This window comes from Amphibalanus amphitrite, unplaced genomic scaffold (genome assembly GCF_019059575.1).
Source record: "Amphibalanus amphitrite isolate SeventyFive unplaced genomic scaffold, NRLGWU_Aamphi_draft 000686F_arrow, whole genome shotgun sequence".
In the NCBI taxonomy this organism is placed as follows: Eukaryota; Metazoa; Arthropoda; class Thecostraca; order Balanomorpha; family Balanidae; genus Amphibalanus; species Amphibalanus amphitrite.
In genome coordinates this window covers 100,678-121,117 of record NW_024882180.1, presented here as the reverse complement: position 1 = coordinate 121,117, position 20,440 = coordinate 100,678, and the positions used below count along the sequence as shown (strand labels likewise).

The window sequence follows — 20,440 nt, the reverse complement described above, 5'->3', positions numbered from 1 at the left end:
CTGTTTATGACCGTGCCGTGGCCCGCGGCGCTCGGCGGCAGCAGTGAAGAAGCCTGCGCCGATGGCTGATAAGGCATCCCTTATATCACATCAGCGGCACATTGGCGCGGTGCAACCAGCCGTGAAGGGAATTCCTGACCGCGACGCGCCGCGCACCGGCCGCGCAGCTCGCACCTCACCCAACGAGAGAAACATACCGGGTCCGGGACGCGCCGCGCCGGCCGCGCAGCTCGCACCTCGCCCAACGAGGGATACAGTTGTGTAGGAGGGATACAGTTATGGTCGAGGTGGACAATTGTGGACGAGGTGGACAGCTTTAGACTAAGATGACAGCTACATGAACGAGATATGGCTGTGGACGGATTGGACAGCCAATGATATACAAAGTGAACAGCTATGAACGACATAGGTAGCTGTGGATGAGGTGGACAGCTATGGACAAGGTGAACAGCTATGGATGATGTGGACAGCTATGAACCACGTGCATAGCTATGGACGAGGTGGACACATCTGTGGACACGAGTGTCTGGTGCTGTGGAACACTGACATAGGCACCGTGGACCGAAAAACAGCACTGATTTTAATCAGCACCGCGATGGATGGCGGCGGTGAGGTCCAAGGCTTGCATTGTCCACAATCCTTTGAATCAAAATCGAAGAATGCCCAGGCAGGGAGGGTGCCTTAAAGGCCAAATGAGACAGAGTTACATGATAGAAACCGGGAGTTTTAGGTCAATACACATGGATGAAATGTTGCATTTTTCAATAAAAGCCTTAGGCACCTTTACCTAAAATCAATAATTGACCAGCAGTGCGGTTAACCGCACTGATCTTTAAATTTATTGCTTACCTGTCCACTTCCAGTGCAGGTTTGCGATGAATAGTTCATGTAGCTGTCCATTGTATTAATCAAAATATAGGGCTGTTACACTAACAACAGTCGCCAACACCTGCTGTGTTTGCTATCAAGACAAATATTTGTTGAAAGACATTATGTACGGTAAAATAGTTTGTCCTCGAAATCACGCTATTAGCACGCAAGCAGAAACTTATCGCCACATCGTTACATTCGTGCTTGCGGTTTCTTGATGCCTTTTACTATTTGACAGGGAATTAACTTCAAAATTGTTGACATTAAAGATATAGAGCCGGAACTGGAGCAGAAGGCGTTGTAAATTTTGCAACTGACTTTGGAGTCGGGACCTGGGAGGACAATAACACTACCATTTTTCGCTTCCTCCGGGTTCCGACCTCAATTATAACCTGTACCTATCTAGATCCATGTTCAGTTGGTTACATTCGCTGTTTTTGTTTCTAACGCTTTTACAATGCACAATAGCTCATTTCTACCGTATCAAATAGCTCAGAAGTTGCTCAGAATGGCTCGAGATTGTAAGTGTTGTATTTCTTGTTAAGTACTGTCCCGTCTTCTTACTTGCCACCCAGTTCGTCATTACCCGGTTTGGTGAAAATGCGGAATTATTGTGCATATAATTGACTTCCTGTGCTCGAAAACTTATAGATCACGTTTCGGGGGTGTAGGAGCCGGGTTCATAGCCACCAGAGTCGGTATTTTGAATCAGGTGAGACGCCGAGGATGGCAACATTTTTTACTCATAACAGAACCATGCAGTGCCGTAGTTGAGGCAGAACCGCCCAAATTTTTAAATGGCCCGCACCCCTTGTCAAAAGGTCAAAACGGAGCAGGAACAAAAATGTTATATCGTTATCTTTTGAAGCCTATGGCTCCTAGTTTATGCAATATTATATTGTTGAGCTATTAACATCGCCACCATCATAATGCATGTTTTTTTGCCATCACGTGGCATCACTTTTTGGACGAGACAATCGTCCGAAAATCGAAACGCACTAAAAGAAATACATTCAATAAATGCATGTTGATTGATTCATTCAAAGAATAGATATCCCAAATGAATCGGTTGACAAATTGCGGATTGTTGCTTTGGTGACTATGCTGTTACAAAAGATCGGTGACTATGCTGTTACAAAAGATCGGTGACTATGCAGTAAGTTATGATTCTTAACAATTAGTTAGAAGATATGTAACATAACCATTGGTGCCTATAGCTGTAAATTCCATTTTTTAGTCAAGGATGTGCCCCCCTTTCATCTTTGAGTTAGGGGAGAGTGGGGAAAGATGCCCAGGGTTTGACTATGTCATATATTATTCGAAAAAGACGATCGGAAAGCCAAAACTTGGAGTTTCAACGGAAGCCGACATCATTTTTCTCCAAAAATATCGCACTTTCGTGCCTGAAATATGAAAACTTTTTTTGCTATTAAGCATTTTCCTGAAGAAGTGAAAGGGAGCATCTTACCCCACAGGGTGGAAAAGACGCCCCCTGGCGTTGGGTAAGATGCCCCCTGCACTGTAAGTGACATAAATAGGCACGTGAATCGCCTGAACGAATCAGTAGTCCCTTCGAGCCTGCAGTAGACACCAAACGTCATCGTAAGGGCCCTCAAAAGTAGTCGTAAGGGGCTTCAGAGGTCATCGTTAGGGCCATCATAGTCCAGCGTGGCCAAACAAGCCTCCGTGGTGGCGTTCGGAGACCACTGTGGGGCCCTTATAGGTCTTCATGATGCTTGAGGGCCCTCGAGCCCATCGTGGGGACCTCAGATGCCAGCGCGGCCCGTGGAGCCAACGTGGGAGCCCTCAAAGGATGTCGTGAGGGGCCCTGGAACCAATAATGGGGCCCACAGAGGCCGTCGTGAGGGCTCTCAGAGTCAGATGCCGCCCAAAAAGTCGCTGTGTGGGCCGAGAGACCGGCATGGGGAGCACTCGACCGTACCGGACTCTCAATAGTCCCAGATCGGCTTTTGTCTCTCATCACAAGTATGTAATAAATGATTTGACGGGCTGCTTGAAGGACAGCCTACGGATTTAGGGGGGCGTCTTTCCCCATCAGGACAGGGGGCATCTTACCCCAAGGTACCGAAGTAACATTAAATCAGCACAATTTGTTAGCCATAAAGCTACACCCTGAAACAAACTGTTTGGGACACAGTACACGCATGTTAATGTATCACGACTATAGCAATGGACGCAAAAATTATCTACCTTCTTTGATATTTACAATGTTTTGACGCCAAAATATTTTTTGAAAGCAGCAAATAAAAAACATGCAATCACCAGCCAGCCGTTGCCCAACTGAGCTTCGCAAATTTTTGTGCAGTTAACAAGGCAGGCTTCCGCTTTACGCTAAGAACATTAATTTCCGGGTCCGATTCTTTGTTTCCCCGCTAGAGGGGGTGGGGCGTCTTTCCCACCCTGGGCATCTTACCCCACTCTCCCCTATGCTATGTTCAGATAAAAAAAAAACAGCTTAAAGCTTGCAAAACGTTTTCCTACGCTTACCTACTCATCAACATGTTCTTTATTAAATGTTTTTAGTGAATAGGTTATTATTGGTCTTCAAAGATCAGTTAACTGGTCTCTCTGCAAACCTTGGCCGCGTCTTCTGTTACGCAGCATGACGTGCACTCTGCAGACCTGGCATCAGAATCGAAAGGGCCTCGCATGCCGCCAAGTCCCGTATCGAAACTCAGTACCTATCTCCTATCCCGGAGACTCAATCTGTGAAACCCTTCTCATGCGGTCAGTGATGACCCACTTCCCGACCCCCGTCCTTTCTTAGACCCCTCTTTTGCTCCGCCTCCACGCGTGCCCCTCGCCATCCCTCGCCGGAGTTAGCAGCGGCTGACGTTGGCGGCCACACGGCAGCGTCCTTGGGCGTGCGCTCTCACTGGGCGGTTCGTGTGACGTCATCATACTAGCTGTGACGTCATCCCGTGCACGATGACGTCACCGGGTTCGGGTGAATGGCGCGCACGGCCGGTTGGCACTCGTGCACGTGCTGCTTGGGGGGCCGGCGACTTGCTGGCGCGGCTGGCCGCGGGACGATACGGCCGGGCAGGACGGGCCGGTCGGAGGCCGTCAGAGGGTGCTGCACGCTGCTGAGAGGAGGGTGGCGTGGCCGGCAGCATCGGAGACGGCAGCGTCTACTTTCTAGAGAACTTCAATCTGAGAATCGAGATTTGGCAGTGCTTGATGCTTTGTTGTCAGGCTTACAAAATCATGGAAATCAGAGTTCGGTTTCAAATCTAAGCACTATTCAATGAGCAGCTCCTGAGCGGTTCTAATATACCTAACTTTGCGAGATATCATTTCGACACGGAGACATAATCACAAGCCTGCGAGCCCTTCCTGGTAAATGAAATGACACCTAAGAACACTGAAGAGACATATTTTCGGTCAACCTTTACGACTTACGCTATAGAAGGCAATAAGTTACATCATTAGTTATCTCATCCCATTCATCCACCCAGGGCTCTTGAGCTACCTTCTCCCATCCCATGTCGACTGCCGTACCTATACCCTTCCAACGGCCATCCGTCTCCTTTCCTGATGCTGCCCCATGTCAAATACGCCCCCATTCATAGAATTGTTGATAGTACTTGGTGGAACACTGCTGTCTCACTATACCGTACCACGATTCCAACCACCAAACATGTGTGATATGGGGCACGAATGACATAACAACAGAAAATGCGATGACGCATATAGCTTAGCGACAATGACAGTCATTCACGTGAGTATGAGTCGTCACCCCGAACCAAACTTTAAACTCGGGATCTTAGAGGTTTGAAGGCCTCGAGGACTTAAATCCTGGAAGCCATGAGGTCGAGGTTTGCTGATTCTTGTATTCCCTCGTAGCCCGCTCTTCCCGGCCATCTCTTTTTCATTCGACGACAGTACCGAACAACACCTTTGATGACACTCGATGACACCGTAGTAACATTGACGCCCGACAGGCGGCTCCCCAATCGCCGCCGATGACGTCAGAGAGCGCTCGAAGTGGGAGACCACCGGACGCTCATCAAAGCAGGCTGTGATATGATTGAAACAACATGGCACGGCCGCCTTGAGAGAGCCGAGTGGGTCTCTTTGCGCGGCCTCTGGGTGTTTGCAAGGACGCGTCTCGAGGGAGGCGTCTGTCGCTTCCCCAGAGACTACAGCAGGGCCAGGGCCTCTGCGAAAGAGACTGAAGCCGTCTGTCGCTTCCCCAGAGACTGCAGGATCTTCGTCTTACGCTTGCTCATGTGGTGAAGACGACAGCTTACAACAGAAGTCTTGTAAATTTCTCGAGGCGAGGTGAGAGTCCGAAGGTGAGTTGACAATTAGCTCACTGTCTCGCTCACTACCATCGTTAATCGTTAATTAACTCTTCAGCGGGTATGTTGTAGAACCGTACTTGTTTGACGGTTCTAACCGGAGACAGGCGACGATGAAGAAGACTATCTATCTCTTGATACATACCACTTACCAGGCATCATACGAGAGACATGCTTGACTCTTCAGCATCCGGCCAGATAGATCAGACCGTTCTATCCGGTATGACCTAGTCGTGATGACGAACCCCTCGTCACCAGCGGCGCCGGGTGGACGCGTCCTTGCGCGGCCGCCAGAGGGGAGGTCCACGCCCACCCAGGCCGCCGCTCATCCGGCGCCGGCGCCAGTCGCCGTTGGCGTTGGCAGTGACCAGTGTGACGTCACGACACCATTGGCGTGACGTCATCAGGGGGCCAGCTGAGTCAGACCAGGTCCGCTGGCCTCTGGAGTTGTCAGCATTAATCAGCGGAACATTCCTGACCGGCCTTCAACCGGCGCCGGGTGAAATAACACGACCTCAACGAAATTTGGTGGCCGGAAACTTAATTTTGATGCAACGTAAATAGACGAAGCTTAGGCAAGCAGAGTGAGCTGCAAGATCGACAAAAACACTTGTCCACAATGCGAAGAACATGCCCTATTCAATAATTCATCCAAATTATTTTAATGTCTACAGCGGAACGCTCATGTTTCCAGTTTCTTAGTACGTCATCAAGGGAATGAGCATACAGGGAGTCTATAAGAGGTCACGTTCCCTCAAAGTCTCACCTTTGCACCAACGACAGCGCTAAACTAATGACGTCATCGCGCCACCACCAGATGCCACCCGTGGCGCCTCAGTCGTGTCGCTGCCGAGATGACTCGCCCCGTTCGGCCTCCGATGACTGTGTATATCGGCGCGGCCCCTCACCGGTTCAGCGCCCTCCTAATCCCCGTGAGAGCCCTCTTACCCTCCCCGGGCAGCATTCACTACTGACCGCCAGCGAGCGTGCCTGGCCGCAACGCTCGCAAATGAGCCACGATCGGGTATCAGCCGCAAATCCAGTTTGCGGCTTTTATTGGGCTTGATTAGAGACGCCGACGGGATGCCACCGGGACCGCAGTCGCCGGGACGCCACGCCGGCGAGCGAGCGGTGGCAAGGCCGGACGGTCACGCGGAGCCAGGATGCGCCGGCGCCGGTCGTGCACGAGCACTGCAGTGCACAATGCACGTCGCTCAGGTCACCGGGTCACGGTCAGCGTCGGCGGGCTGAAGGACGTTCTCGCTGCCAGCTGGGCCCGGCCCGGTGGACTATTTTCGTCCCGAAGGACGGTGCCACCGCTATGTCGGTCGTCACTCGAGTGACTGCACTGAAAACAAATCTACTCGTATATGGAGAGTAAAAGTCATTTTACCAGCCGCTAATGAGTTTCAACCGCTGGTTTACTCGTGTATGAAGCATTCCAAGCCCTGAGTTCTGGTTTACTCATTACAAAAACTCATACAAAGAAATCAATGACCTGCCATCTATGAGTAAGGCGGCCCCAAACGCATGAAATAATGGTTGTCTGTCAGGAAATGCGAGTTTCTTGACTCATGTATTGCGCGTAATTATCGTACTCACGAATCATGCATTCACTAAATCTGTGGAAAGCGAGTTCTGGAAATGAGTTATGAGTAAATAAAATCACAAATCGTGCGTAAAAAGCGTACTCACAGCCGACCGGTTATCAAACTCGTTTTTGACGTGTTTCTTTACCGATGGATCATAGGCCGCCTCGCCGCCATTTTTGTTCCGGCCGGATCCGTGTGTGCAGGGGGAGTCGCGTGCTGCAAGTTAAGGTGAGTAAATTACCAGATATTTTGCGTTATTAAGGGTATTGTGCGTGGAAAATACCGGAGAATTAAACGACAGCTCTCTTTGCTAACCTACATGCAGGCCTGGGACATTGATATACAGTAAAGGGGCCAGGAAGTCCACATGCGTGACCCCGCGTCCATGTCATACTGCAGTTTAGGTATCAGACTGCCCTTCAAGGAGCATATAATGAATTTATAGACCACTGTACAACCAGATCCAGGGTCACAGGCAGAATAGCTTATATTATTAATATGCACATAGCCAGGGTAATGCTTGTAGTGGCAAAATTTCATGCCAAAAGCTTCAGTGCATGTCCAGCGTCAAGCGTGCATCTATTATCTATATGTGCTGAATTAGAAAATGCATCAGGTTTTCAGAGCCTTAAAATTCAGGGTAAAAAATAAAATTTTGACCTATTTTGATGGTTTATCACCGCTAAAGACAAAAAGAAAATACCAGCACCATCCAAAAGCTACCTGTGACATGCCTATCAGAGGAATACCAAAATATAAATGCAAACAAATGGCAAAATATGCAAGTTCACAGGTGCCCAGCTATTATAAAAAATTGATTTAGGTCGAAGGTGGGTAGGTTGGAAATTGGAATGCTGTGCTTGGTGTCTGGTGAGAAATGATTTTGAAACTGCTTATGGGCTGTTCTCAGATGAAATTTCACCACAAATATTCCTTGTGCACATAACTCGCAGGCTGGCCAGTGTCCATGCCACACTGCAGTTTCCCATGGACGTTAACCCTCGCCCTGGCAAGGGGGGGGGGTTGATGCGACCCACCCTAAGGTTTTTCGAAGATAGCGTAAAAACGATAGCGTAAAAAGATGCAAAAAACTGCCTCACAATTAGTACACGGGCTTAACCCTATTAGTGGCAGGCTCCTGGCTACCCCCTATTAGTGGCAGGGGGGGGGGGTGCTGTTTACGACCCCCCTTGATATCTCGAGATCTAACGGGCCGATTTTCAAAATTCAAACGGCATTCGATTTCGCTCAACGAGATCTACATTTCTAAAAAATGTCAATAGGGGGGTAGAGGGAGGTAAAAACGGGCAAATTGCAGATACATTTTAGACTGTTTATCACGGCCAGGTTTCTGAACCAATCTTAACGCAACTTTTGCCGATCGATAGAGAATGAACCAGGAATTCACATGGATCCTAAAAATATGCATTTTCAAAAATCATAGGCGGATACAGATAATTGAGATTGGGGTACACAAAAAGTATAGTAAATAAGGTTTTTGTTGGTACTGTTTCTAAAAAGGGTGGCAATGGTCTTGTTATGTTACAATTTTCTTATGAGAGAACGACTACAATTGTATTGGTCATGCATAGGCGGTGTCAGGGCACCTATGTTGGGAGGTAAAAAATAACCCCCCTTTTTGGACGCCTGGATCCGCCTATTATAGCAAAAACGTGTCAAAAGAGGATGCACAATAACTTTGTATATGTTATCACATGATACCTTTCATTCCCTGTTCGTAAAACTGGTGCAGCATCGTGATCTTCGCCCAAATGACTCGCTTCACGAATAGGACCCCCCAATTCCCAGTGCTCTGGAGCCGCCCCTGGTAAAGTTATGAACTTGAAATTTTCAGGGAATGTGCCCAATTTAGTTTTAGGAAAAGTCAGAAAATTTCAGCATCGTAGCTTCAGCGGTTTCGGAGATATTCCCGAAAAACCTGAGGGGTGGATAAAAACAACCCCCCCTGCCACTAATAGGGTTAAGGTAACTAAATATCTGCCCTTTATCAATAACCTAAGAAAACTGCTTTGCCCTGAAAAAATGAGCCTCAAATTCACTTAATTTGCCCAGATCCAACTCAACTAACCAGCAATCTAAATGTTTCGCAGTGCCTTTTGAACGTGACAGACACATATTTTTGTATGCTAGGTAGACAAACATGTTTTTAAATTTTAATGCCCGCTTTTTAAACAAACCAGTAGAACGTATTGCAGCAAAATTAAACAATAGAAGTTGCAAAATCAGATGACATTTTCTCCCAGCACCGGTGCATTAGTTTGCTCTCAGGAAACTCTGTTCAAAATAGACTGGCTGACCGTAACTGTGTATTGTTGTGGCGTACATTAATAACATCTATTGAATGATGTTGAGGGTTTCTTTGAAAATGAGCCCCATTATTATTAAAAGATAAGCAAGTAATAGCCTTTGGCTCATTGTATAATAGACAAAAGAAATGGAAAAGAATATATGTGCGATATTTCGTGTTCGACACTTTTTCATGCACTGATGTTTAAAAAATATTTTTGTTGACAAGCAAACACACAAAACGAGCACAGTTGAATATCCCTCCTCTGATAACGAAACATTGGATTACATAATAATTTCAGAAATGTCGACAAAATCATTCAAAGTCCAACAAGTACAGAGTTATACGGGCATAAATGATACCTCATGCCCAGCATGCCCACCACATGCTGGGCATGCTGGGCATGAGGTATCATTTATGCCCGTATAACTCTGTACTTGTTGGACTTTGAATGATTTTGTCGACATTTCTGAAATTATTATGTAATCCAATGTTTCGTTATCAGAGGAGGGATATTCAACTGTGCTCGTTTTGTGTGTTTGCTTGTCAACAAAAATATTTTTTAAACATCAGTGCATGAAAAAGTGTCGAACACGAAATATCGCACATATATTCTTTTCCATTTCTTTTGTCTATTATACAATGAGCCAAAGGCTATTACTTGCTTATCTTTTAATAACATCTATTGGTTTGTTATTCAGGGTCCCAGCAACTCTGTCGATGCGGAGGTCACGGCCGCCACCGCCGACCCCGGCGAGGGTACCAGCGCGAGCGGGCCGCCGGCGATGGACATTGAGGAGAGCTGGCTCGTTATCGGTGAGTATAGAGAGTGAATGTTCATTTGACTTCGTTCATACTTTTGCTCTTATAATACTTTTGTTCATACGGCTTCGCCCCGCTCAGCCTCCGTCTGAATAATATGTTGCCCCGCCCGTCGTCAAGGACGTTGTCCGGCCCTCTGCTAAATTTAATTTATTTAGCAGCATTTATGGACTTTGTGAACATTGGTGAGCGTTGCTTGTTTGGAAATGAACTTGCCCTAGGGCTGGCAATTTAATGATATAACCTCGTATTTTATCGAAATACCTCGGGTCTAATGACCCTCGGAACTTCGGCAAAAACTCGGTGACATAATAAAATTGTCCCCAGCCCCGGGTGTGTATATTCTGTTTTCTGCTCTCAAAGTTCCTGTGTTTTTTTTTTTTCACCTGACGGCTCGGGATAAAACCGTTACATCACTCGAGAGTAAAATATGCGTTAATCGACCCGAGGCAACTTGCTCGGGATATAACCATTAATAGTATCGGAAACATTTGTTCTTGTTGCAGACGATGCAGTCGACCACCTGCTGCACCGCGCTGGCGAGCACGGAGCTGTGTTTCAGCCATCCCCAGTGGCCAGTACCCATGGCCGCAAGTTCGAGCTGGCATGCGCTACGTGGAGAATGAGACGGTTGTCGAGTTCAAAGAGCTAACCTCGGCGGTCGACTTAAGTGACCAGCTGCCGGGACAGAGACTGACCGGGAGAGTTCTGTTGGTGCCTCGTACTTTTCTCTGTTTGTTTCTGTTTTCTGTTCCGCAAGTTTTTGTCATTGTAACTAGTTGCAGTTGAATTAGCTTGTTGCAGTTCGTTTATATTTTGCTGCAGGGTGTCCCTAAACCGTAAAGAGACGTGAAACGTTGGACGCTAATGAATGAGATACAAGGCACTTTGATGTAAAGCACAGGCAGAGCGGAATCGGAAATGTATCAGTTAACCAAACCATTGAAACTGTGTTTGCGTATTAAATGACTATTGAAACTGCGTCTTTCACATGCTGGTTGCACGACCTTTCTATAGAATACGAAATAACATAATCGCACATAAGACTGTGAAATAGAAAGCTGCTTGGTATAATAGGTCCGTCTGCTCCTTATGATGGGTTCCTATAGCTGGTCTGGCCTTGCAACCAGCTATGATCATTGAGCGTTACCGTCCATAATAGGTTGTCCACACTCAAAACTTTTTTACTACCTCCTGGAGAGTTCATTTTCATCAAACCCGCAAGATAATAGTATATTAAAAGGGTAACTCGCTGCTACCATTATGTGCATAGTAACGGTACGTGGTTAATATGAACTTATTCGCCAGCGAAGAGTATAATTACCATGTAAATATCAATATTACTCTCGCGATCCAGAACATCACGAAAACTCATTCCTCCTGGGTATCGTGACTCGGGTACAGATAGTCGTTTCATGCGTGGATCTTGTTTACCCTCGTGAAGATGATATTTGAAATGGAAACAATCAGCCAATCAGAAACGAGATCGGCCGTTTGCGGTTTGAAGGCCGCGCGCATCTGTCAGTTTTCGGCCGTTGGTCTCCGAGAGCGGATGTGAGCAGTGTCGGTGCCGCGCGGCGTGGCCGTTGGTGATTGTGCTTGTGTGTTGTTCATCGCCTATAGAGCATCTGTGGACATTTTATTGTAAGTACCGATGTGCTAGAGCATTGCGTGCCGTTGAGTGGTGCTAATTTGACCTGGTTAACAGGACCCCGTGCACGGCCACGTGGCCTAGTGTTGTGAGTACGTACATTAATTTTGTTGTGATGCTACAAGTTTATGCATTTTGTTGGTGACTTTGAAAAAGCCTTGCACTGTAGTGATCCAGTCTCATTATCTCACGCAGACGGGCGACCACCCAGGAACGCCGTCGCTCACTTCAAATATTGTGCGCTCTGCCTAATCCAATATGAGGGCGCTGAATGTCTTGTATTCATATTCAACTTGCATTCAAGTTGTATTGTGGTGTTTATTTACCGCTTGTGCATTGCTGAACGCTTTCTATAAATTTGTATGAATAAGTGAAGAGTCTCACAATGTTCATGGTTGGTGTGCCCCTCGTATTGTTTGTACGGAAGCCAAATATACCTACATTGTTGCTCTTGAAACATTTTTTTTTTTAGTTGGTGAGCTCCGGTTAACAGAAGCTTCGTGAAGCTTCTGAAGGAAGCGTCTGTGGGTCTGTTACCATCCTCTGGGGGGTTTACACTAAAGGAAAGAATAAACATTACCATGTGGCAAAGGGTAGGCCATAAGAATATACTCTCTGTAGGAGGGTAAAGCGCAGAGTAGATGATGCGTTACTCCCTAAAAAAGGGTTCCGTTAAAGATTTACCCTTTCAAAGAGTGTAACCCAAAAAATGTTACACTCTAGACAAGAGTAAATCAAAAGAGTTTACCATTCAGAAGATGGTAAAAAACGTCTGTGTGTCATGTTACCCCTCCCTGGCGAGTTTACTCTTCATGAAAGAGTAAAATTTACCATCTGGAAGGTGGTAAAAAACGTCTGTGTGTCAAGCTACCATGCTATGGCGGGTTTACCCTTCAGGAAATGGTAAAAAAGTTTTCAGTGCAGCTTGCTTGTTCGTATGTGCATGGAATACAGATTTAACTTTGCTGTTCTCTTGACTTGTCATTCGTTCTAAACAGTACAAAATGAGTGCAGGGTTATTATTTTGTCAATTTTATGTCGCCCATGCCATGACAATAGGTATCCACGCACTTGTCGTTTTACAGAACATTCGATGTCTTGTTGATTGTTCCTATAAAACGACCACGTTTCTGTGTTCGGTGTCATTGCTCGGTGTTAATATAACGGATAGTATATGGTCTTGTTGGATGTTCTTCCTCGTCTTGCATGCTATTTTGCACACGAAATAACACGCAAGATGGGAATGAAAATCTGATAAGTCGCGTTATCCGTAATATTAACAGCGGAAAATCTACTCATCTCCTGCCGGTCAACCTTACCTATGACTGATGAGTAGGTTGACTGGTAAGAGGTGAGTAGATTGACCGGTCGCTGGCGCAGTCAAATAGGTGGTGTCCATAAAATCGCCCATCCATTAGTAAATTAACTCACAGAATGAGAGTAACGAAAATGAGTAACCAGCGATACATGAGTTTTCACAATGAGTAAGGTGAGTAGATTGACCGGTCGCTGGCGCAGTCAAATAGGTGGTGTCGATAAAACCGTCCATCCATGAGTAAATGAACTCACAGAATGAGAGCAACGGAAATGAGTAACCAGCGATACATGAGTTTTCACAATGAGTTAACTCATCGAGCGTGGGTAAATATGCATGAGTAAACGCACGTTTCATCGGAAAGTTGACCGGCAAGTGGTGAGTTGATTAACCGGTCGCTGGGGCCGTCAAATAGGTGGTGTCCATATAACCGCTCTTCCGTGAGTTTACTCACGAGAGAAGAGTAGATTTGTTTTCAGTGTGGGACAGTCCGAAATACCAGGACTATCTTTCAACGAGTCGACTGAGCCAGCGGCTGGGGATGGTCAATGGGGACCACCGGCCAGCGCTGGACAGTGTCCCCAAACTCACTGCGACTGGGCGTCGGGCTCCATCGGACTTGCTGTCGGTGACATGGCGGCTGTGACCTGCAGACTGTCCCCCTCGGGTCAGGGCGGGGCGGGGCGGGGTCGGAGCGCAGTGGGCCTCCTCCAAAGGTGTGGGTGCCGCCCCAGTCGGCGAGAATGAATGACGACCGGCCCGGCCGCAGTCACTTCCGCCAGATTCTCAGACTGTGGCGTCAGACTCAGACGAGAGCCGTGCCAAGTGAGCCCGTCGACCGCGCCGCCGCCGACGCTGGAATCGGTGCAATAAGCCCGCGCCCCTCCGCCCTGCGCCCTCCCCCTCCCCCCGCGGTCCGCCTTTAGCCACTCACTAGCTGTGCCTGGTGGGGTTATGTAACATTGGCCCGTTGCGGTTTTACGTTTACGTGGCCGCGACTGCAGCGCAGATAAACAGGGGGTGGTGAGTGGACTCAAACGATCTCTCTGGCAGTCTCATGGCTCTCGCCCGCTCGCTCGGGGTGGAGTGTGCGGACCATATCAGTGACAGGGTGCTATACGGACTGTTAAGGGTCGTTACGGGTACAAGTATCGCAAGAGAAAATCAGTTATCAGAGCGGAGACATCTATTCATTTTTGCGCAGCAAAATTAAGTTGTAGCAACTCTGAACTGAGTATTGGTTTTGCTCTCAAGTCTCAACAAATGTAAATCGTGTTCTTCGACTAAAGATAAAATATCATTGCTCATCATGTTTATCACATGGAAGATGTGCAGTAGGAAATAAAGCACTCAGTAATAAACGATCACCCTCCATATTGCAAGCTATGCAGCTATTGCCAATCAGTTCTCACAATTCTGCTTTGACCACCAGGCATTTTTAAGACGGAACGAACTGGAAAGAAAAGAGAGCCTATCATCCTTTGCGGGAAGAGGGAACTAAAATGTAGAAAGATACGCTATTCTAATCACACATGGCATCACCACAGATGGAGGCAGATTGAAGTGGAAATGTGAGGTTCTCTGCATCCGCGACGGGCTGTTAAGAAAACGCAAGAAAAATGAGATATGTCCGGGGATGAAACTACTGGGATTGACTCGCTGTTCTAGCATCAGTGGACAGTGATGGCCAGGTATATTTTAGCCGACTGTTTAATTTCATTGTTAATGTAACTTCAGTTACATTCATGATTAACTTATTCACCATTAGCAGTCAGCGCCTAATCATTATTAATAGTACTTATTTTTACACGTTAATCCTCTACCGGCGATGGGGATGATAACCCTAAGTTTTAATTTTTTTTTGCAAATAGCATAAAAACGGAGGCACGTAGCGCCGCCATATTTGGCATACACATTGGGGCAACCCTTTGACACTTATCCTGACAATTTTAGGTCCCAGTCATTTCAGGTCAGGTCACCAGGTAAAAAAAAGGTTCAAGGTCAGGGTAAGATTAAACTAGTTTAGCGGCAACGGACCGCAGACAGTTTTTCGTTGCTAGCGTGAGTAGTGAGTACTGAGTACCGTGGCACGCAGCGCTACCAAATTTCAGACACAGCTATTTTTCTGGCTGTTCAGACAAAACTAAATTTCAACACATTCATCTGACACGTGTCCTGAGAGTTTTGTTCTAGTGACCTCAGGTCAGGTCACAAGGTCTAAAAAACCGGTACATTGTCAGAATGATACTAAAAATAAAACTTTTTCCATGAAAACCAGAGTTGTTCATCGCCTTGATTCAAACTTGTAGGATAAGTTGAGCTCACTGAGTGCCATCACATACGATCCGTTTTTTTTTTTTAATTCGGTTCACCGGAGGTCTTCAAGTGGTCACGACAAATTCTAAGGAAATCTGCCCGTATGGCTCCAATTATAAAAACATGAGAGATATATGCTCCATTTCAACTTTTTAGTGTTTTAATACCTTAGTTAACATCTACTTGGTATTTGCATGCTGCAAGAACTGTAGGGTCGGATCATCTGAGGTCAACCGAGGTCAAACTCTACGTTTTTGCTAATAACTTGGCACACAATGAGACTAGAGCTTCAAAAATGATGCCATTGAGTTCCCTGTGATCAAACGAGTCGAATGATGTGCGATGTGATGCATTTTGCTTAAAGGTAGTGTGCCACCTTTGAAAGATTTCCCATTTTATTTTTCCTAGGATAAGAAGCTTCTGTTTTTACCTAATATCGCAAAAAAATCAAAAATGGGCCTGGAATAGTGCCTTTTTCGCCTAAAAGTTTTTCGGTTTTTAGATATGTATAACAACTGTAGTGGGCTCACCTGCAAACAGGCGTCGGGCAACAATCGCGAATGCGGCGCACTTGTGACAATAAGCAAAGGTCATTATAGTGTTACGACCATACGACGTACAGTATATCTAAAAAGTATGTCCCCTGGTTTGGCTCTCCCACAGGAGGCGAATCGGTAACTTGGCTGAATCCCAGTTGCGGCACCCGGCCGCCAGGGTCGCTGCCGCGCGAGCGGCCTTGACCGCTCGCATGTCATTGGCAGTTCGGTCCCTCCCCATCTATTCCGAGGTGGGGAGGGGAGAAGAGGGGAAGAGAGGGGAGGGAGCGGCATCCGCTCGGCACTGGGCGATACCTGGCTGACCCCGCGCTCCCTCGCTGACCTTTGTCCTGCCCTCAGGCGAAGACCGACTTCCTGGCCTGTAGCGGCCCAGCGGAAAACCGAGCTCGCGGGGCGCGGCTCCATTGGCCCAATCTTATAAATGGAATGCTGTCGTATTCACGGCATTAGATAATATTAATAGTGATACCAGCAGTGGATGTGGTAAAATACAGTCCAAAATAAACGAAAGCACACGATTCGTGCATAATGCGCCCTCCCATTCAAATAAGCCCGCCCACTTCGATAGATGGTGTAGTTTCTTAGGGCGTAAAAGATGCAAAACACTACCGATTTTTTTAGCTCGGCCACTGGGACCGACAATATACAATTGACTGAAATGCATGAAAACCATTTTGCATTTAGGTAATAGCCGTTTTCTGCACCCAAACTTTAGCCAGTGACGCCCTGTCCATTCTAAAGCGTTTATAAGATTGGTCCCAGCACCCGATTTTATATTAGGAAGTCGTTTAAAAAGCATCTTATTTCTAACGAATTTATTATTATGGCCACTTTCACAGGACGTCTATAGAGCTTTGACTTTTACATTTCTTCCTCGTTCAGGAGAAACGTTTTAACCCTCACCGGACCTTCAGGTTTTCTGAATACCGAGGGGACGTTGGGGGTCGGAAGTGAGGAAACAACCCCCTTCGCCGATTCGCCCCTAATTGAGCTAGAGCCTCACGAAAAAACGAGCGTGTGCGTCGTTACGAAATGCAGCGATTGGTCTCCGATTTAAGGACCAGGGTCAGCCGATGACTTCGGAGGTCAGGTCAAGTGGCCCAAGGCACAGGTTCGGTTTTTGGTAAATAACTTCGCTAAAAATGATCGCAGATCCGCGATTTTAGCAGCATCGTGTTTGTCTAGCTCAGGCGTGTCGAATGGTATACTTTTTCTTCGGGTGAGATAAACTTAACCCTCACCCGTATAGAGGGGGGGTCGAACGGACCCCCTCCCTCTGTTTTTCGCGAATAACTCGCGTAAAAAGCGGCCGATCGCGACGAAACGTTAATCAATTTTACACCCGCCCTGAAATTGTCATGACCCTGACCTTAATGATCTTTGACCTGCGACCTACTTTTCGAGACCATGTTTGGCCGGAATCGCGATTCGGCGTATGTCGGCTCGCATTAGCGGCGCGTTTGCAGTCTTTTCGTGGTTTTAATCATTCAAACATGGGATATGATGTTGCTTCCATGCATTAGGGTGGGTGTCAAGGTCACCGGAAAGTCAGGTCAGGTCATTGACCTTTGATGATCTCGGTTCACTTTTTCGAGTTTTACATGTTTCTAGGCCAGTTTTAGGAGCTGAATTCGAATTTAGCAGCCATATGAACATTTACGAAGTAGTTTTGGTGCCCTCGTAACATGTTGCGAAGCTGTCAGAGGCGGTTGCCACTTGCCACCTACTACGAATACCCTTACTGGTTGACCTGACCTGACCTGACCCGACCTGGCCTAAATGCATGAAGATATCATCTGTGATCAAAACTAACATGATATTCGTGATCAGCATCCCGAAAACCCCATATCAGCCACGCTTTACGACTTTCTAACAGGTCCCGATTTTCCCGACTTTTGGGTCATTGACCTGACCTGGAAAGTCAACCGATGACCTAGGACCTTAAAATTGGGATCGGCTTCCTCTCGTCACGGCCAACACGCTCGTTTTTTCTGCGAAGCTCTAGCTCGATCAGGGGCGAAACGGCAAGGGGGGGGGGTCCAACGGACCCTCCCCCCTTATACGTTTGCGGCTGGAAAAACACCAATACCGGCGAGAGTTAAGGTGTTAACCTCGGGTCAAGGTCAGGTCACAGCCCGTCAGGTCACGAAGCTGGTCAAAGGAGGTCATATTGCATATCAATCGATTCGGCAGGTCTTTTCATGTCCATTGGTGGCTTTATCGACTCGGTAGCTTTAGTTGATCGGGAGTTATTGACGAAAAACTGATAGCCTTAGTTACGTGATAAATGACGTCACGCAAGATCAACAAAGCAAAATTGAAGCATCAGACCTTGCAAGGAGCGCATGAAATCACGATTCCGTGTGCTTGAGAATTTGAGATAGTTGTATATCATTTCCGGACCAAACTAGCAATTTCCATATTCCCCTGACTTTTAATGGTAAAAGAGACTGACCTGATCTCAGGCGACCCTTCAGAAAATCCGAGATATACATTTATACAAGTTGTGAGACCTCTCGATCATACTATAAGATCCTGTAAGTTTCATCTCCCTATGAAAGCTCTGCACTGAGGGTGTTGCGAAGTTGGAACATTTTAGGACTGTGCACACAGTCCTAAAATGTTGAGGACAGTTTAGGACAGTTTCAATTCACACAGTTCATTTTAGGACTGTTCATTTATGACGTCATAGATCAGTGACCTGACTTGACTTAAAAATGCGGTTGGCGTAAAAAATCCGACTTATCAAATCCCGACTAAAAAAATCGACTTATAATCCGGTTAATCAAATCCCGACCATGTTTTTAGCTGGCCATTCATGTTCTAGCCTTACAGGTGATTGTTTGAACGCGGAAGATGCTGAATCTTGGTTAACCCCATACCTACTTATCGTATGATAAAGAACGTCAGTGTTAGAAAGTTAATTAACAATTTTATTTAGGATAGTTTAATTCAAGTGGGTATAATCCGACTTGACAATTTACTAGGAGGGTTTTGCAGCGCTATAAGTTCGGCATTTAATTATAAATCATTGCTAATTTCGATCCGGATATCGTTATTCAATGCTGGCCTTTGCGTCCTCAGAAAGTTGTTTATAGTCATGAAGGCTTGCATTGACCCATACTTTCCATTTTTCAGCACTATTATTCGCCGTAGTTGACCAGGTGTTTTTCTTCAGCTCTCCCCTGAATCCTTTGGCTTAGACCTGGCGTATCACCCGTGCATCGCAAGACGCACCTACCACACACAAGTTCATGATCCCCACGAACCCACATCAGCGTCCGTTCGCTTGGTGTGTGACCCCTTGACCTTTGGCCGCGACAACTGCCAGCTTGCTGGAGCACCCCTCCCTACACGCGCTGCCCCGCCCGCTCCCCTCCCTCCCCCCTCCGGGGTCGTGTCACGAAGGTTCGGGCTTACGCCACTACCGGCCGCTGCGCAGCTGTCACCTAGCGCTTGGGAATGTGTGGTCTGGTGCGGATTCAGCCAACTACCGGCTCGCGACACCAGCGCCACGTAGTGGCGACGGTACATTCTTTTTAGACACACTGTACGGGAATGAGTTATCAGCTGTCTAATCGTAGACAACACAATGTCGAGCCTTAAACTGTAAGCCCGTATTGTATTGTTTCTTTTATTTGGCTGTCGAACATTATTTATGGTTTGAAATATGATTTTATGTAAAATAATTGATATGAAAAAGCCGTCTTATAAGTTATGACCCCATTTCACCACACGCAAGTGGCAGAAATGACAATGATCAGCTGACGCATTTTTCTTGGCCGAAGTCAGAGCGCGCGGCCCGACGCACCACGCGTATTTGGAAATTCCGACCTCGACGAGCATCAGAAGCCACCTAACAGGCGTGTTCGAAACCGCAGGAGATGATGATGAACGGGTTTATCGAAACTTGATTGGATGAGCATATCGGTAATAGCGATTTCAGTGTGTGCATTTATTGTTCATAGTGGTGTGAAATGTGGTTGGGGTACGACCGACAACCCGTCGGGGCGAATTTCGCACTGGGGTACTCAAAATTTGAAGAATTTAAGACGTTTCCATGAGTTTTGAAGGTATGGATAAGTTCTAAAAATCCGGTTCTCCTTATCTGGGCCATTAACTCCATACGGTCCAAGAAAGCTGGCACACTACCTTTAACATATGAACTTACGCACTTAATTAGTTACTTCAAATTTACTTATTTTTGGGAAACTTGTTTTTTGGGGAACTTTCAAGTTCACTTGAACTGGTAACAAAGAATACCATTCGATGCATATGGACTTGATGAGTTCACTGGTGCTCTTATTTGTGCTCTATCTTTATTAGATTAAAAGTATAAGTGAAAACTTTTGACCTGCTTTAGCGTAATCTTTTAAATTTAACCCGCGACCTGGTGGGGGGGGGGCTATTTTGCCCCCCCCCCCCCCCTCCAGACTTTTCGATATATCTCCAGAACCGCTGCGCCGATCGTCACCAAACTTGCAGTACCCTCCCGGACATCAATTTTACACATTGTGACCAATTTTTTCCAAAGGCTATGATAGGTTGGCCGGAAATGACGTCAGAGTGACGTCATGTTCTGCCGTTTTCGACCCAAAAAAGGGTTTCGCGGGAAGAGCTGTCAGGCCTATAGCTTTGCAAATACAGAAAAATGATAATAACATAAAAGCTGTAGAATCGACAG

General features: G+C 46.7%; 1 long non-coding RNA gene across 1 annotated transcript; it reads left to right on the top strand.

The window, feature by feature from the left end:
• The first annotated feature begins 6,912 nt into the window (after nucleotides 1-6,912).
• LOC122364606 lies at nucleotides 6,913-11,036 on the top strand. The gene is made up of 3 exons (XR_006253581.1): nucleotides 6,913-7,015; nucleotides 9,797-9,911; nucleotides 10,424-11,036. It is a non-coding gene; the product is annotated as an uncharacterized LOC122364606 (long non-coding RNA).
• Nucleotides 11,037-20,440: the final 9,404 nt, after the last annotated feature.